This window comes from Lolium perenne, chromosome 2 (assembly GCF_019359855.2).
Source record: "Lolium perenne isolate Kyuss_39 chromosome 2, Kyuss_2.0, whole genome shotgun sequence".
Lineage (NCBI taxonomy): Eukaryota > Viridiplantae > Streptophyta > Magnoliopsida > Poales > Poaceae > Lolium > Lolium perenne.
Genome location: NC_067245.2, coordinates 81,986,779 through 82,003,353, shown reverse-complemented (window position 1 = coordinate 82,003,353; position 16,575 = coordinate 81,986,779). Strand labels below are relative to the sequence as shown.

At 42.9% G+C, this 16,575-nt stretch overlaps 1 long non-coding RNA gene across 1 annotated transcript; it reads left to right on the top strand.

Moving 5' to 3' along the window:
• Positions 1 to 588: 588 nt before the first annotated feature.
• Positions 589 to 1,806, top strand: LOC127330094 (uncharacterized). The gene is made up of 2 exons (XR_007869118.1): positions 589 to 1,135; positions 1,284 to 1,806. It is a non-coding gene; the product is annotated as an uncharacterized lncRNA (long non-coding RNA).
• The last annotated feature ends 14,769 nt before the right edge of the window (positions 1,807 to 16,575 follow it).

Below are 16,575 nucleotides of genomic sequence, written 5' to 3'. Positions count from 1 at the left end.
CGTCACTGTGGTAGTGCATACTGAAAGACTCATCCCATGTGGAGGTACATCTTCTCTTGCCCGTCGAACGAGACCTTCACGGGCCACCATCAAAAGTTGCAACTTGCTCCCCGCAGGTTCATCCCGACCAGCTCCCGGTCGGCGAGATATTCCGTGAGCTTGTTCGGGAGTTTCTTCTTGCCAAAAGGGTTACCGTATTGATTTTCTGCCTTCTATAAAGATATAAAGATAAGGCACGCCTTCTAAGTGCTCTCGAAAAAATTATACCTTGCTCATGTTCAAGACATTGATGTGCGTTCATTCGGAAAAAAGAAGACGAATGATGTTGGTTGCCAGCTATTCAAGAAAAGCAAGGCATCTTCCCCACCATAAGAAAAAGAAAGAAAACAAAAGCAAGGTATCTTCCCATCAAAAGAAAGGAAAGAAAAGAAAAGCAAGGCATCTTCTCATAAAAAATAACAACAAAAGAAAAGAAAAGCATCATCTTTTGTCGTGTTTAAAGCCAACAAATTAAGGATCCACTTTGTTTTCTCCCTTAGAAAAAACACTTTGCTCCATTAAAAAAAGATAATCCACCTCATACTCATAGCAGCTATAAAAGCATTCAACAAGATGGGAGTAAAGGGCAACGGTATTCTCCACCTCTGGCAGCTCAAGATCATGGAGCGAGGATTGTCCGCGCCGGAAGCGAGATGCTGCAACCCTTTGCCCTTCTTATCAGCGCCGGAGAGCCAATTCAGCTAGCCTCCTTCGGCGAGGAAACAAGCCCGGCGGTTTCAGGTTCTGAAACGGCGCTGTTCTGCTACTGGATAAAGCTAGGAGAGCAAAAACAGAGTAAGAAGACAGCTCCAGTCGCCGTCAATGCCACCCCCAATATATATCGTCAGCTTTGCTTAGTGTATTCATATGCTGGCATTTTTCAGTTTTGTCTCAATCTGGTAAGCGCGATCATGTTAACATTTATGCACCACATTATTACATAAGCGTTCTTATAATCATGAATGGTATGCCCTCCATCAGTGTTCTTATAGTCAACAGAAACCTAGGTGATCCTTTGGTGTTGGTAACTAGATACGACGAAGAAGAAGACAGAGGATGAAATTCATAGGGGTGTATGTATGCAGATCAAATGATGGTGAGCTCCGGCATATATTACATACTTTGCTGTCAGTTAAGAAACTGCAGTAATTCAGTCCTCGCACTGATTTCTAGCTGTATATCATAGAAGTTCTGATGATGATGAGCTCTAGAGATGACAAAAGTTGTTGCGTGGTTATTTTCAGGTTCTGAAACTGCAGGCTCTCTTGCTCTTCACATCAGTGGCAAATCAAGGTGCAAGTCAGAGGAAGAAGCAATTTTCATGCCCAGCCCACTTTGTTCCAGATTACAGAGGCAGGAAGTAAGGAAGCAATTTCTTTCTTGCCCTGCAGAAAAGGAAAAGTAGCCATGGCCATTCAAGAAAAGCAAGGTATCATCTTTTGTCCTCTTTAAGCCAACTAAGGATTCACCTTGCTCCCGTGCAGAAGAGCAAGGGGTTGCAGCATCCCACCTCCGGCGCGGACGATCCCCGCTCCATGATCTTGAGCTGGCTGCGGTTGAGAATATCGTTGGCCTTTACTCCCATCTTGTCGATCTCCTCAGGGCCGGCCCATAGGTCGGGGGAGAGATGCGCTCGCCCTGGCCCCAATGAGTTAGCGGCCTAGCACAAGATTTGTTTGCGCATTTGTATTAAGTGTTTTTTTTTTGCAAAACATCCGCCGATTTAGTCATAATCTTCAGTGGTAATACAATAACTTCTTTGTTGCCTCTCTTCTGAGGAATCTTGGTTCGTTACAACTGCATTTTAATAATAGTACAAACTAGACTTCTAATCAATAAAATGTTATGAAGGTTGTCCTTTAGAACAATAAAAAACGTTTGAGTAGTTGACAAAAAAAATTACACAGACAATACAAGATATTGTATTATTTATTTCCTTTTTTCAGGGACACCATATTTTTTCTTGGAATACATAGTAGACGTCCTTATCCAATACTCATAATTTTACTGAGCAAAGCAAATCGTGCAATCACAATTGTGGCCATTGCACCGAGAAGCTTTTTTATAGCCACCCCGGTGTTTCGCTAAGTCAGCACAAGTCAACCTACAAAGAAAATTAATGCAAAAGATCATTCCATCCTCACCGTCTTCGATGCAACGCTCTGTGGAAAATATGAACACAGCATTTTTGTGAAGGTTATGTACATGCCCGTAAAACAGCCATAAAATCATAGTGTGTAGAATTGAATTTGTACTCGGCACGGTCTTCTCCAATCCTATGACATATACTTAAGGGGGCAACAAAGGAAAAAAAAAACACACCTGCTGAAGTTGGATTTCCTAGGAACAGAAGCACCAGTACGAAAACACCTGCAATCCTTGCATCCATTACAGTGCTTCGCTACCACAGCAATATCGCGTATCTTGGTGTAATACTCCTTAGCTTCGCTAGAACAATGTTGTGTGGTGTGAAGAATGCTAAATACTGCCGTCTTATAAAGACTTCTTGAGAGAGGTAGAAATGGAAGGATGTAATGCTCTTTATTATGGGAATAATAAGAGAAAGACATGAATAAAATCATTTGATTCCATTTACTGTTTTATATGTATATATATTTATTTTATTCATAAATGCTGAATCGTTAAAAACATAGTTTTGTATCTGTCAACTTTATTATCACTATTACAAGAAAAATAAAGATACATGAAATACATCTCAATTCAGTGCGTAGCAAAATGCAATGCATATTTTTTCCACTAATTTAGGGGAGACATGCCGTTCTTCCTTCTCTACATAGAATCCAGCTCACCATTGGAATATAAAACAATTAGCTTCTAAGCGATTAATGATTCCAAACAAATGTGGAAACATATCTTATGATTTTTTGCACTCTTACACGGTGCTAATTTTATATGGCGAACCTATTGAAGTTTTCATGGACCCGGGTGCTCTAAATATTTGTCGCAGGTTCCACGAATCTAGGTACACTTTAGCCTATATTTAGACTAAATCTGCGAAAAATATTTAGGGTGATGGGGAGTAGTTTATATTGTGGGGGCTAGCTTGTATTTTCTAAAATATAGTTGTTAGGAGTAACGCATTATTTTTTTTCTTCTACCGTCTATCTATTTTAATTTCTCTTGGACATAGCCACACATCCAGCCACACAAACCATCCCAGATTCCACCCGTGTTGGCCCCATCCGAGGCTGCCAAGTGCCAATTTCGTCACTAGTTTCGGCCACATAATGAGAAGTGCATGCCTAGGCCCCTTGATACCTTCGATCCAGAATACCGGATGTAGTATACATGTTTTTTTCTAGAAGACCTAAGTTTATATTGATCCTTCGGAAGTGATTGTTACGGTGATTTACTCAAGCAAGACCTTGTTAACTTTTGTAAGCACACAGTTAAACATCTTTATGTTGTTAACAAACACACACACTATCATTACGGGAGAAATACCCTTTCACAAGGGACGCGGTCCGTCAAGGGACAACAATCGAGAGGCCGGCCATGAGCAACTCTGGCGGGACTACTTTCACCGGACTGATCCCTTGTTGAGGGTACCATGTTTTCGGCGGTGTTTTCGGATGTTAATAAAACTTCTTCTGAGGATTGTGCACAGAGTGAGGTGCTATGATGACTAGTTCAATTTGAAAAAGGATGCCACATGTAAACTTTGTTTTACTTCTTTTCAGAAATGCACTACAACTATTAGGATGCTCACGTACGGAGGATCTGGTGACCTAGTGGATGAGTACATTCGCATGAGCGAGTTCACGACAATGTATAGGTTGTGCAAAGCAGTGGTTCAAGTTTTTGCAGAGGTATACTTGAGGCAACTAAATGCTTCTAACACTGCCTGGCGATTGTCAATCAATGAGTCTTGAGAATTCCCTGATATGCTTGGAAGCATAGATTGCATGCATAGGGAATGAAAGAATATTCCATTCGCCTGGCAGGGGAAATACCATGACCATGCGGAAGGGTGCACATTAGTTCTTGAGGCGGCTACTTCTCAAGATCTCTGGATTTGACACTCTTTGTTGTATGGAACAAGATACTTATAGGAAGTATGTAGAGCGGACATTTGGTGCGTTGCAATCTTGTTGGGTATTGTTTGGCACCCTGCTACAAGATTGAGCAAGGAGACATTATGGGAGGTCATGACTGTTTGTGTGATCATGCACAACACGATTGTTGAGGAGGAACAAGATAACAACGTGTATGACCAAGGTTAGGAATTTCAAGGTGAGTTGGTTGACACCAAACCCGGACTGCTGCAAGACTTGGTAGATTTTCTCCATATGCATCATGAACTGCGAGACAACTCAACTCACAGCGGACTCCAGAATGATTTGGTCCAACGAGTAGGTGGAATCATATTGGAAATCAGTAGTCCTTAATCTATTTGAATTCCAATGTTTGTAATAAACTAGCATATTACCCGGGTGTTGCTACGGAAGCGGCAATATCGACACTCATTGTGCAACGATGAGCGAGGCTTCAATGTTGTGGTCCACGGTGATCTCGTATGCGTCGACCATGCTGATGGTGACCTCATGCACTCTGTGCATCTATATCTTAATGAAAAGATATTGTGAAAATATGTTGCGCAACTACCAATTTTTGCATTACTATTTCAAAAATACAAAACTTTTTTACAATATTTGTTTAGAATAATTTACAAACTAGCATTACTCCATCTGTCCTATAAAACTAAATTTAGACAAAGATAAGACAAATTTTGTTAGACAAGGGAGTATTTGCGATACGCGGGTGAGAGATTGTTGTAAATCACGGGACGGTGTAGATCAACCTTGGTGGCCAAACCAACGGTTGGCTGTCTGAGCAACCGATCTTCCCAACGGCTAGCACACGTGAAACAAATAAACAAGACAAGGACTCTGATACGGGCTGATACGTCTCCGACGTATCGATAATTTCTTATGTTCCATGCCACATTATTGATGTTATCTACATGTTTTATGCATACTTTATGTCATATTCTTGCATTTTCTGGAACTAACCTATTAACAAGATGCCGAAGTGCCAGTTGCTGTTTTCTGCTGTTTTTGGTTTCAGAAATCCTAGTAAGGAAATATTCTCGGAATTGGACGAAATCAAAGCCCAGGGGTCTATTTTTCCACGAAGCTTCCAGAAGTCCGAAGGAGAGACGAAGAGGGGCCACGAGGGGGCCACACCCTAGGGCGGCGCGGCCCCCCCCTTGGCCGCGCGGCCCTATGGTGTGGGGCCCCCGTGCCGCCTCTTGACCTGCCCTTCCGCCTACAAATAGCCTCCGTGACGAAACCCCCAGTACCGAGAGCCACGATACGGAAAACCTTCCAGAGACGCCGCCAACGCCGATCCCATCTCGGGGGATCCAGGAGATCGCCTCCGGCACCCTGCCGGAGAGGGGAATCATCTCCCGGAGGACTCTACGCCGCCATGGTCGCCTCCGGTGTGATGTGTGAGTAGTCTACCCCTGGACTATGGGTCCATAGCAGTAGCTAGATGGTTGTCTTCTCCCCATTGTGCTATCATTGTCGGATCTTGTGAGCTGCCTAACATGATCAAGATCATCTATCTGTAATTCTATATGTTGCGTTTGTTGGGATCCGATGAATAGAGAATACTTGTTATGTTGATTATCAAAGTTATATCTACGTGTTATTTATGATCTTGCATGCTTTCCGTTACTAGTAGATGCTCTGGCCAAGTAGATGCTTGTAACTCCAAGAGGGAGTACTTATGCTCGATAGTGGGTTCATGCACGCATTGACACAGGGACAAAGTGAGAAAGTTCTAAGGTTGTGTTGTGCTGTTGCCACTAGGGATAAAACATTGATGCTATGTCTAAGGATGTAGTTGTTGATTACATTACGCACCATACTTAATGCAATTATCTGTTGCTTTGCAACTTAATACTGGAGGGGGTTCGGATGATAACCTGAAGGTGGACTTTTTAGGCATAGATGCAGTTGGATGGCGGTCTATGTACTTTGTCGTAATGCCCAATTAAATCACTATACTCATCATGATATGTATGTGCATTGTCATGCTCTCTTTATTTGTCAATTGCCCAACTGTAATTTGTTCACCCAACATGCTGTTTGTCTTATGGGAGAGACACCTCTAGTGAACTGTGGACCCCGGTCCAATTCTCTTTCTTGAAATACAATCTCTTGCAATACTTGTTCTCTTGTTTTCTGCAAACAATCATCTTCCACACAATACGGTTAATCCTTTGTTACAGCAAGCCGGTGAGATTGACAACCTCACTGTTTTGTTGGGGCAAAGTACTTTGGTTGTGTTGTGCAGGTTCCACGTTGGCGCCGGAATCCCTGGTGTTGCGCCGCAGTACATCCCGCCGCCATCAACCTTCAACGTGCTTCTTGGCTCCTCCTGGTTCGATAAACCTTGGTTTCTTTCTGAGGGAAAACTTGCTGCTGTGCGCATCATACCTTCCTCTTGGGGTTCCCAACGAACGTGTGAGTTACACGCCATCAAGCTCTTTTTCTGGCGCCGTTGCCGGGGAGATCAAGACACGCTGCAAGGGGAGTCTCCACTTCTCAATCTCTTTACTTTGTTTTTGTCTTGCTTAGTTTTATTTACTACTTTGTTTGCTGCACTAAATCAAAATACAAAAAAATTAGTTGCTAGTTTTACTTTATTTGCTATCTTGTTTGCTATATCAAAAACACAAAAAAATTAGTTTACTTGCATTTACTTTATCTAGTTTGCTTTATTTATTGTCTTGCACTCTATATAAAAAACACAAAAAAAATTAGTTACTTTTGTTACCATGTCTAGCTCTGAACCTGTTACTTCTTCGCCTGAAGAATTAGTCTTCACTTTTAAACAAGGGGATGAGGAGAGTTTTAAGGATGCTTGGTCTAGAATTTTTACTTCTTATCGTAAAACTGAACCTCAAATGACTCTAAGTTTGCTCCTTAGTAATTTTTATTTTGGTCTTATGGTTCGCTATAGATATGCTTTGGATACTTTAGTGGGAGGAGATTTCCTTCATTGCAATGGGGATCAAGCTTTTAATGCCATAAAGAAGTTGGTTGCATCACATGATTCAGCTAATAACTTTGATTCAGTCCTCACTAGCATATATAGTAGATTAAATAATCTCGAGATAAGTACATCTCGCTTGAATGATAACTATTGCCACGTTCGTAATCGTCTTGAACAAGTTTTAGTGAACTCTAAACTCTCATTGTGGGATCCTGCTGTTAAAATTGTTATCGGTGATCGAACTCTCCATGCCTATTGTGATATTATGTATGAATTTTGCCTTATGCCTGAAAGTATTTATAAATCTTTGAAACTTTGGGGAGTTGATGAAGGAGGAGAAGAAATAACTCTCATTGATAACTCTACTATAGTTCCTAAAGGAATAGCCGCAGGTGTGCATACAACCATTCTTGGAAGGACAATATCCATTGATTATCTTGTTATTGAAACAGGAAAAATCACACTCGGAAGATCCCTGCTGAAACTATTGGGAGCAGTCATTGATGTGGGAGAAGGCACTCTGAAATTCACCTCTATACCGGGGGGAAATCATATATTTCCTAAACCAAAGGGAAAGAAAAACAATAAGAAAGGTAAGGGTAAAGCCCAAGGTAAGGTTGACACACCACCTCTTGATAATACTTGATACACACTTTCTGCGCCTAGCTGAAAGGCGTTAAAGAAAAGCGCTTATGGGAGACAACCCATGTTTTTACCTACGGTACTTTGTTTTTATTTTGTGTCTTGGAAGTTGTTTACTACTGTAGCAACCTCTGCTTATCTTAGTTTTGTGTTTTGTTGTGCCAAGTTAAGCCGTTGATAGAAAAGTAAGTACTAGATTTGGATTACTGCACAGTTCCAGATTTCTTTGCTGTCACGAATCTGGGTCCACCTCCCTGTAGGTAGCTCAGAAAATTAAGCCAATTTACGTGCATGATCCTCAGATATGTACGCAACTTTCATTCAATTTGAGCATTTTCATCTGAGCAAGTCTGGTGCCATTTTAAAATTCGTCTTTACGAACTGTTCTGTTTTGACAGATTCTGCCTTTTATTTCGCATTGCCTCTTTTGCTATGTTGGATGAATTTCTTTGATCCACTAATGTCCAGTAGCATTATGCAATGTCCAGAAGTGTTAAGAATGATTGTGTCACCTCTGAATATGTCAATTTATATTGTGCACTAACCCTCTAATGAGTTGTTTCGAGTTTGGTGTGGAGGAAGTTTTCAAGGATCAAGAGAGGAGTATGATGCAACATGATCAAGGAGAGTGAAAGCTCTAAGCTTGGGGATGCCCCGGTGGTTCACCCCTGCATATATCAAGAAGACTCAAGCGTCTAAGCTTGGGGATGCCCAAGGCATCCCCTTCTTCATCGACAACATTATCAGGTTCCTCCCCTGAAACTATATTTTTATTCCATCACATCTTATGTGCTTTTTCTTGGAGCGTCGGTTTGTTTTTGTTTTTTTGATTTGTTTGAATAAAATGGATCCTAGCATTCACTTTATGGGAGAGAGACACGCTCCGCTGTAGCATATGGACAAGTATGTCCTTGGTTTCTACTCATAGTATTCATGGCGAAGTTTCTCCTTCGTTAAATTGTTATATGGTTGGAATTGGAAAATGATACATGTAGTAATTGCTATTAATGTCTTGGGTAATGTGATACTTGGCAATTGTTGTGCTCATGATTAAGCTCTTGCATCATATGCTTTGCACCCATTAATGAAGAAATACATAGAGCATGCTAAAATTTGGTTTGCATATTTGGTTTCTCTAAGGTCCAGATAATTTCTAGTATTGAGTTTGAACAACAAGGAAGATGGTGTAGAGTCTTATAATGTTTTCAATATGTCTTTTATGTGAGTTTTGCTGCACCGGTTCATCCTTGTGTTTGTTTCAAATAGCCTTGCTAGCCTAAACCTTGTATCGAGAGGGAATACTTCTCATGCATCCAAAATACTTGAGCCAACCACTATGCCATTTGTGTCCACCATACCTACCTATACTACATGGTATTTTCCGCCATTCCAAAGTAAATTGCTTGAGTGCTACCTTTAAAATTCCATCATTCACCTTTGCAATATATAGCTCATGGGACAAATAGCTTAAAAACTATTGTGGTATTGAATATGTAATTATGCACTTTATCTCTTATTAAGTTGCTTGTTGTGCGATAACCATGTTCACTGGGGACGCCATCAACTTTTCATTGTTGAATTTCATGTGAGTTGCTATGCATGTCCGTCTTGTCTGAAGTAAGAGAGATCTACCACCATATGGTTAAGCATGCATATGTTAGAGAAGAACATTGGGTCGCTAACTAAAGCCATGATCCATGGTGGAAGTTTCAGTTTTGGACAACAATCCTCAAATCTCAAATGAGAAAATTATTAACTGTTGTTACATGCTTATGCATAAAAGAGGAGTCCATTATCTGTTGTCTATGTTGTCCCGGTATGGATGTCTAAGTTGAAGAATAATCAATAGCAAGAAATCCAATGCGAGCTTTCTCCTTAGACCTTTGTACAGGCGGCATAGAGGTACCCCTTTGTGACACTTGGTAAAAACAATGCATTGTGATGATCCGGTAGTCCAAGCTAATTAGGACAAGGTGCGGGCACTATTAGTACACTATGCATGAGGCTTGCAACTTATAAGATATAATTTACATGATGCATATGCTTTATTACTACCGTTGACAAAATTGTTTCATGTTTTCAAAATCAAAGCTCTAGCACAAATATAGCAATCGATGCTTTTCCTCTATGGAGGACCATTCTTTTACTTTCAATGTTGAGTCAGTTCACCTATTTCTCTTCACCTCAAGAAGCAAACACTTGTGTGAACTGTGCATTGATTCCTACATACTTGCTTATTGCACTTATTATATTACTCTATGTTGACAATATCCATGAGATATACATATTACAAGTTGAAAGCAACCGCTGAAACTTAATCTTCTTTTGTGTTGCTTCAATGCCTTTACTTTGAATTATTGCTTTATGAGTTAACTCTTATGCAAGACTTATTGATGCTTGTCTTGAAGTGCTATTCATGAAAAGTCTTTGCTTTATGATTCACTTGTTTACTCATGTCATATACATTGTTTTGACGCTGCATTCACTACATATGCTTTACAAATAGTATGATCAAGATTATGATGGCATGTCACTCCAGAAATTATCTGTGTTATCGTTTTACCTGCTCGGGACGAGCAGAACTAAGCTTGGGGATGCTGATACGTCTCCGACGTATCGATAATTTCTTATGTTCCATGCCACATTATTGATGTTATCTACATGTTTTATGCACACTTTATGTCATATTCGTGCATTTTCTGGAACTAACCTATTAACAAGATGCCGAAGTGCCAATTCTTTGTTTTCTGCTGTTTTTGGTTTCAGAAATCCTAGTAAGGAAATATTCTCGGAATTGGACGAAATCAAAGCCCAGGGGCCTATTTTTCCACGAAGCTTCCAGAAGTCCGAAGGAGAGACGAAGAGGGGCCACGAGGGGGCCACACCCTAGGGCGGCACGGCCCCCCCCTTGGCCGCGCGGCCCTATGGTGTGGGGCCCCCGTGCCGCCTCTTGACCTGCCCTTCCGCCTACAAATAGCCTCCGTGACGAAACCCCCAGTACCGAGAGCCACGATACGGAAAACCTTCCAGAGACGCCGCCAACGCCGATCCCATCTCGGGGATCCGGAGATCGCCTCCGGCACCTGCCGGAGAGGGGAATCATCTCCGGAGGACTCTACGCCGCCATGGTCGCCTCCGGTGTGATGTGTGAGTAGTCTACCCCTGGACTATGGGTCCATAGCGGTAGCTAGATGGTTGTCTTCACCCCATTGTGCTATCATTGTCGGATCTTGTGAGCTGCCTAACATGATCAAGATCATCTATCCGTAATTCTATATGTTGCGTTTGTTGGGATCCGATGAATAGATAATACTTTGTATGTTGATTATCAAAGTTATATCTACGTGTTAATTATGATCTTGAAAGCTTTCAGATACTAGTACATTCTAAGGCCAAGTAGATGCTTGTAACTCCAAGAGGGAGTACTTATGCTCGATAGTGGGTTCATGCCTGCATTGACACACAGGACGATGTGAGAAAGTTCTAAGGTTGTGTTGTGCTGTTGCCACTAGGGATAAAACATTGATGCTATGTCTAAGGATGTAGTTGTTGATTACATTACGCACCATACTTAATGCAATTGTCTGTTGCTTTGCAACTTAATACTGGAGGGGGTTCGGATGATAACCTGAAGGTGGACTTTTTAGGCATAGATGCAGTTGGATGGCGGTCTATGTACTTTGTCGTAATGCCCAATTAAATCTCACTATACTCATCATGATATGTATGTGCATTGTCATGCTCTCTTTATTTATCAATTGCCCAACTGTAATTTGTTCACCCAACATGCTGTTTGTCTTATGGGAGAGACACCTCTAGTGAACTGTGGACCCCGGTCCAATTCTCTTTACTGAAATACAATCTACTGCAATACTTGTTCTACTGTTTTCTGCAAACAATCATCTTCCACACAATACGGTTAATCCTTTGTTACAGCAAGCCGGTGAGATTGACAACCTCACTGTTTCGTTGGGGCAAAGTACTTTGGTTGTGTTGTGCAGGTTCCACGTTGGCGCCGGAATCCCTGGTGTTGCGCCGCACTACATCCCGCCGCCATCAACCTTCAACGTGCTTCTTGGCTCCTCCTGGTTCGATAAACCTTGGTTTCTTTCTGAGGGAAAACTTGCTGCTGTGCGCATCATACCTTCCTCTTGGGGTTCCCAACGAACGTGTGAGTTACACGCCATCACGGGCATGGAGGCCTATGTGGAGCCCAGATTCAGGACTCCACCAGCTTAATTATCTTAGTTTATGTAATGGTAATATGTGGGCCAATTAGGGATTTTTAATAAATTGAGTCAGTCTTGGTTTGGGCCTGTCCAACCCAAGTTAGGGAAGCCCACTAGGACTGGCTGGCCACCCCCTCATATAAGGGGGGGACGGTTAGGGTTTTAGGGACAGACAAGTTTAGACTAAAGTTTAGGGTTTACCCCATTGTGTGTGTTCACGTGTATCATCCCTCCGGGGTACGACATTGCCGTTTATCTATTATATCCGATGCGAAGGTTCTTGTGTTCATCAAGGATTGTCTAGCTCAAGGTTTGAGGCGTATCGTTCATCGATCCGTTGCTTGCTGGATTCGTTCCCTCTTCTCCAGGCTGCGTTCATCGCGTTGTTGGGAGGATTTACTACCCCAGGTTCTCGTTGTGAAAGATCGGGCAACACCTAGGAGGATCCGCTGGGATTCCCCCCCTTATCATGTGGTATCAGTTTTCTGGGTTGCTCACAGCGAGGTTTTGTTGATCGATCACATCTAGATCGGTTTGCATCGGAGAAGGTTGGCTCTAGATTGGAGGAGATTGGCTCTCGGCCGAAGGAGTTTGAGTTGGAGGAAGTTTGGAGCTGTTTGGGCGAAGTTTTCCATCGTCTCGGGAAGTTTTTGCTGCCAGAATCGCGAATTTTCGAGTTAGGAATCGGGGTAGAAGATGGCTTTTCGGACCCCATCCGGAGCACGGTCCGGTCAACCGGCCCTACAACCGGCCTGGCCGGCCCAGGTCCTGGTCGAACCGGCCCTACCATCGGCCGGCCCGGCCAAAACCGGCCCTCCAACCGGTGCCAACCAGATTGATGTCCAGGGGGCTTTGCGCGTCCGTCCTGTCGGCCGCCCGGTCAGGCCGGCCGCTGGACCGGAGCAACCGGTCAAACCGGCTGCTTGGCCGGAGCAACCGGTCACCAGCCCGGTCCAACCGGCTGCTGGGCCGGATCGGCCTGTTTTCAGTTCTGCGCACTCAGCACTTCAGCAGTCTTCCGCGAACGTTTCGTTTTCCGGCGATGTTCTGGGCATTCGGTGTTCTCGTGGCACGAAGTCCAGTGCTGTTTTTAATGATTATCTTGACATCATGAAGGGAGTAGAGCGTCAGGCATACAACCTTCGTTGGTATCTACACCGTCTTGCGACAGTTGAGGAGTATCATGATTGGGAAAGGAACATGGAACTAGGTTTCACACGATGTCGCATATACAATAGGAAGTTTGATGGGTCTCATGCTTTTGTTCTTGCTCAACGGCGTGTGGACGAGGAGTTAGACCATTATTGGTGTGCTGCGGTTGACAGAGGTGAATTTGCTTGTACTTGGGAGAACTACAAAACTTTTCTTCGTGATGGTTTCGTGTTACCGTATATGGAGGAGAGTGAGCAGCCGTCCAGAGTTGTACATGCAATAGAGGAAGTGGACAAGTGCATCGTTCCTATTCAGGAGGTTGGTCCACTACCAACAGTCACTAAGGGAGAGGTGATATCTTCAGAGGAGAGGAAACCTGGCTCTGATACCAAGGGCACTACTGTGACTGTTGAGGAGGATGTACCATTAAGCGGGCTGAATATGCAACTCAAGAAGGTACAATATGGTGTTTGCAAGACAGTTGACAAGGGTCAGCGATGGAGTTTGTTTCAGACTCAGTGCATTATAAAGGGCAAGGCTTGCAAGTTGATGATTGATGGTGGTAGCTGTACTAATGGCATTAGCAAGGCGATGGTGGTAGCATTGTGGTTGTCTACATGGCGCCTTCCTGAACCTAAACGTCTTGAGTGGTTGAATAGCTGTGGTATGCTGAAGATTACTCACAAGGTGCGTGTGCCATTTACAGTTGATGATTATGTTGATGAGATAGAGTGTGATGTGTTGCCATTGGAGGTGTGTGGATTGCTACTTGGGCGTCCTTGGCAGTATGATCGCAATGTGACACGTGCTGGGAGAGCAAATACATATTCTTTTATGCATGGTGGCAAACAGCGGACTTTGAAGCCTATGGGTGATTGATGACGCGTAAAGCACACGCTCGTTGGGAACCCCAAGTGGAAGGTGTGATGCGTACAGCAGCAAGTTTCCCTCAGTAAGAAACCAAGGTTTATCGAACCGGTAGGAGTCAAGAAGCACGTTGAAGGTTGATGGCGGCGGGATGTAGTGCGGCGCAACACCAGGGATTCCGGCGCCAACGTGGAACCTGCACAACACAACCAAAGTACTTTGCCCCAACGAAACAGTGAGGTTGTCAATCTCACCGGCTTGCTGTAACAAAGGATTAACCGTATTGTGTGGAAGATGATTGTTTGCAGAAAATAGTAGAACAAGTATTGCAGTAGATTGTATTTCAGTAAAGAGAATTGGACCGGGGTCCACAGTTCACTAGAGGTGTCTCTCCCATAAGATAAACAGCATGTTGGGTGAATAAATTACAGTTGGGCAATTGACAAATAAAGAGAGCATGACCATGCACATACATATCATGATGAGTATAGTGAGATTTAATTGGGCATTACGACAAAGTACATAGACCGCCATCCAACTGCATCTATGCCTAAAAAGTCCACCTTCAGGTTATCATCCGAACCCCCTCCAGTATTAAGTTGCAAAGCAACAGACAATTGCATTAAGTATGGTGCGTAATGTAATCAACAACTACATCCTTAGACATAGCATCAATGTTTTATCCCTAGTGGCAACAGCACAACACAACCTTAGAACTTTTTGTCACTGTCCCAGGTGTCAATGCAGGCATGAACCCACTATCGAGCATAAATACTCCCTCTTGGAGTTACAAGCATCTACTTGGCCAGAGCATCTACTAGTAACGGAAAGCATGCAAGATCATAAACAACACGTAGATATAACTTTGATAATCAACATAACAAGTATTCTCTATTCATCGGATCCCAACAAACGCAACATATAGAATTACAGATAGATGATCTTGATCATGTTAGGCAGCTCACAAGATCCGACAATGATAGCACAATGGGGAGAAGACAACCATCTAGCTACTGCTATGGACCCATAGTCCAGGGGTAGACTACTCACACATCACTCCGGAGGCGACCATGGCGGCGTAGAGTCCTCCGGGAGATGATTCCCCTCTCCGGCAGGGTGCCGGAGGCGATCTCCTGGATCCCCGAGATGGGATCGGCGTTGGCGGCGTCTCTGGAAGGTTTTCCGTATCGTGGCTCTCGGTACTGGGGGTTTCGTCACGGAGGCTTTAAGTAGGCGGAAGGGCAAGTCAGGAGGGGGCACAGGGGCCCCACACCATAGGCCGGCGCGGCCAGGGGGTGGGCCGCGCCACCCTAGGGTTTGGGCACCCTGTGGCCCCACTTCGTTTCGTCTTCGGACTTCTGGAAGCTTCGTGGAAAAATAGGCCCCTGGGCGTTGATTTCGTCCAATTCCGAGAATATTTCCTTACTAGGATTTCTGAGACCAAAAACAGCAGAAAACGACAGCGGCACTTCGGCATCTTGTTAATAGGTTAGTTCCAGAAAATGCACGAATATGACATAAAGTGTGCATAAAACATGTAGATAACATCAATAATGTGGCATGGAACATAAGAAATTATCGATACGTTGGAGACGTATCAGCATCCCCAAGCTTAGTTCTGCTCGTCCCGAGCAGGTAAAACGATAACACAGATAATTTCTGGAGTGACATGCCATCATAATCTTGATCATACTATTTGTAAAGCATATGTAGTGAATGCAGCGATCAAAACAATGTATATGACATGAGTAAACAAGTGAATCATAAAGCAAAGACTTTTCATGAATAGCAATTCAAGACAAGCATCAATAAGTCTTGCATAAGAGTTAACTCATAAAGCAATAATTCAAAGTAAAGGCATTGAAGCAACACAAAAGAAGATTAAGTTTCAGCGGTTGCTTTCAACTTGTAACATGTATATCTCATGGATATTGTCAACATAGAGTAATATAATAAGTGCAATAAGCAAGTATGTAGGAATCAATGCACAGTTCACACAAGTGTTTGCTTCTTGAGGTGGAGAGAAATAGGTGAACTGACTCAACATTGAAAGTAAAAGAATTGTCCTCCATAGAGGAAAAGCATCGATTGCTATATTTGTGCTAGAGCTTTGATTTTGAAAACATGAAACAATTTTGTCAACGGTAGTAATAAAGCATATGCATCATGTAAATTATATCTTATAAGTTGCAAGCCTCATGCATAGTGTACTAATAGTGCCCGCACCTTGTCCTAATTAGCTTGGACTACCGGATCATCACAATGCACATGTTTTTACCAAGTGTCACAAAGGGGTACCTCTATGCCGCTTTGTACAAAGGTCTAAGGAGAAAGCTCGCATTGGATTTCTCGCTATTGATTATTCTTCAACTTAGACATCCATACCGGGACAACATAGACAACAGATAATGGACTCCTCTTTTATGCATAAGCATGTAACAACAATTAATAATTTTCTCATTTGAGATTTGAGGATATATGTCCAAAACTGAAACTTCCACCATGGATCATGGCTTTAGTTAGCGGCCCAATGTTCTTCTCTAACAATATGCATGCTTAACCATAAGGTGGTAGATCGCTCTTACTTCAGACAAGACGAACATGCATAGCAACTCACATG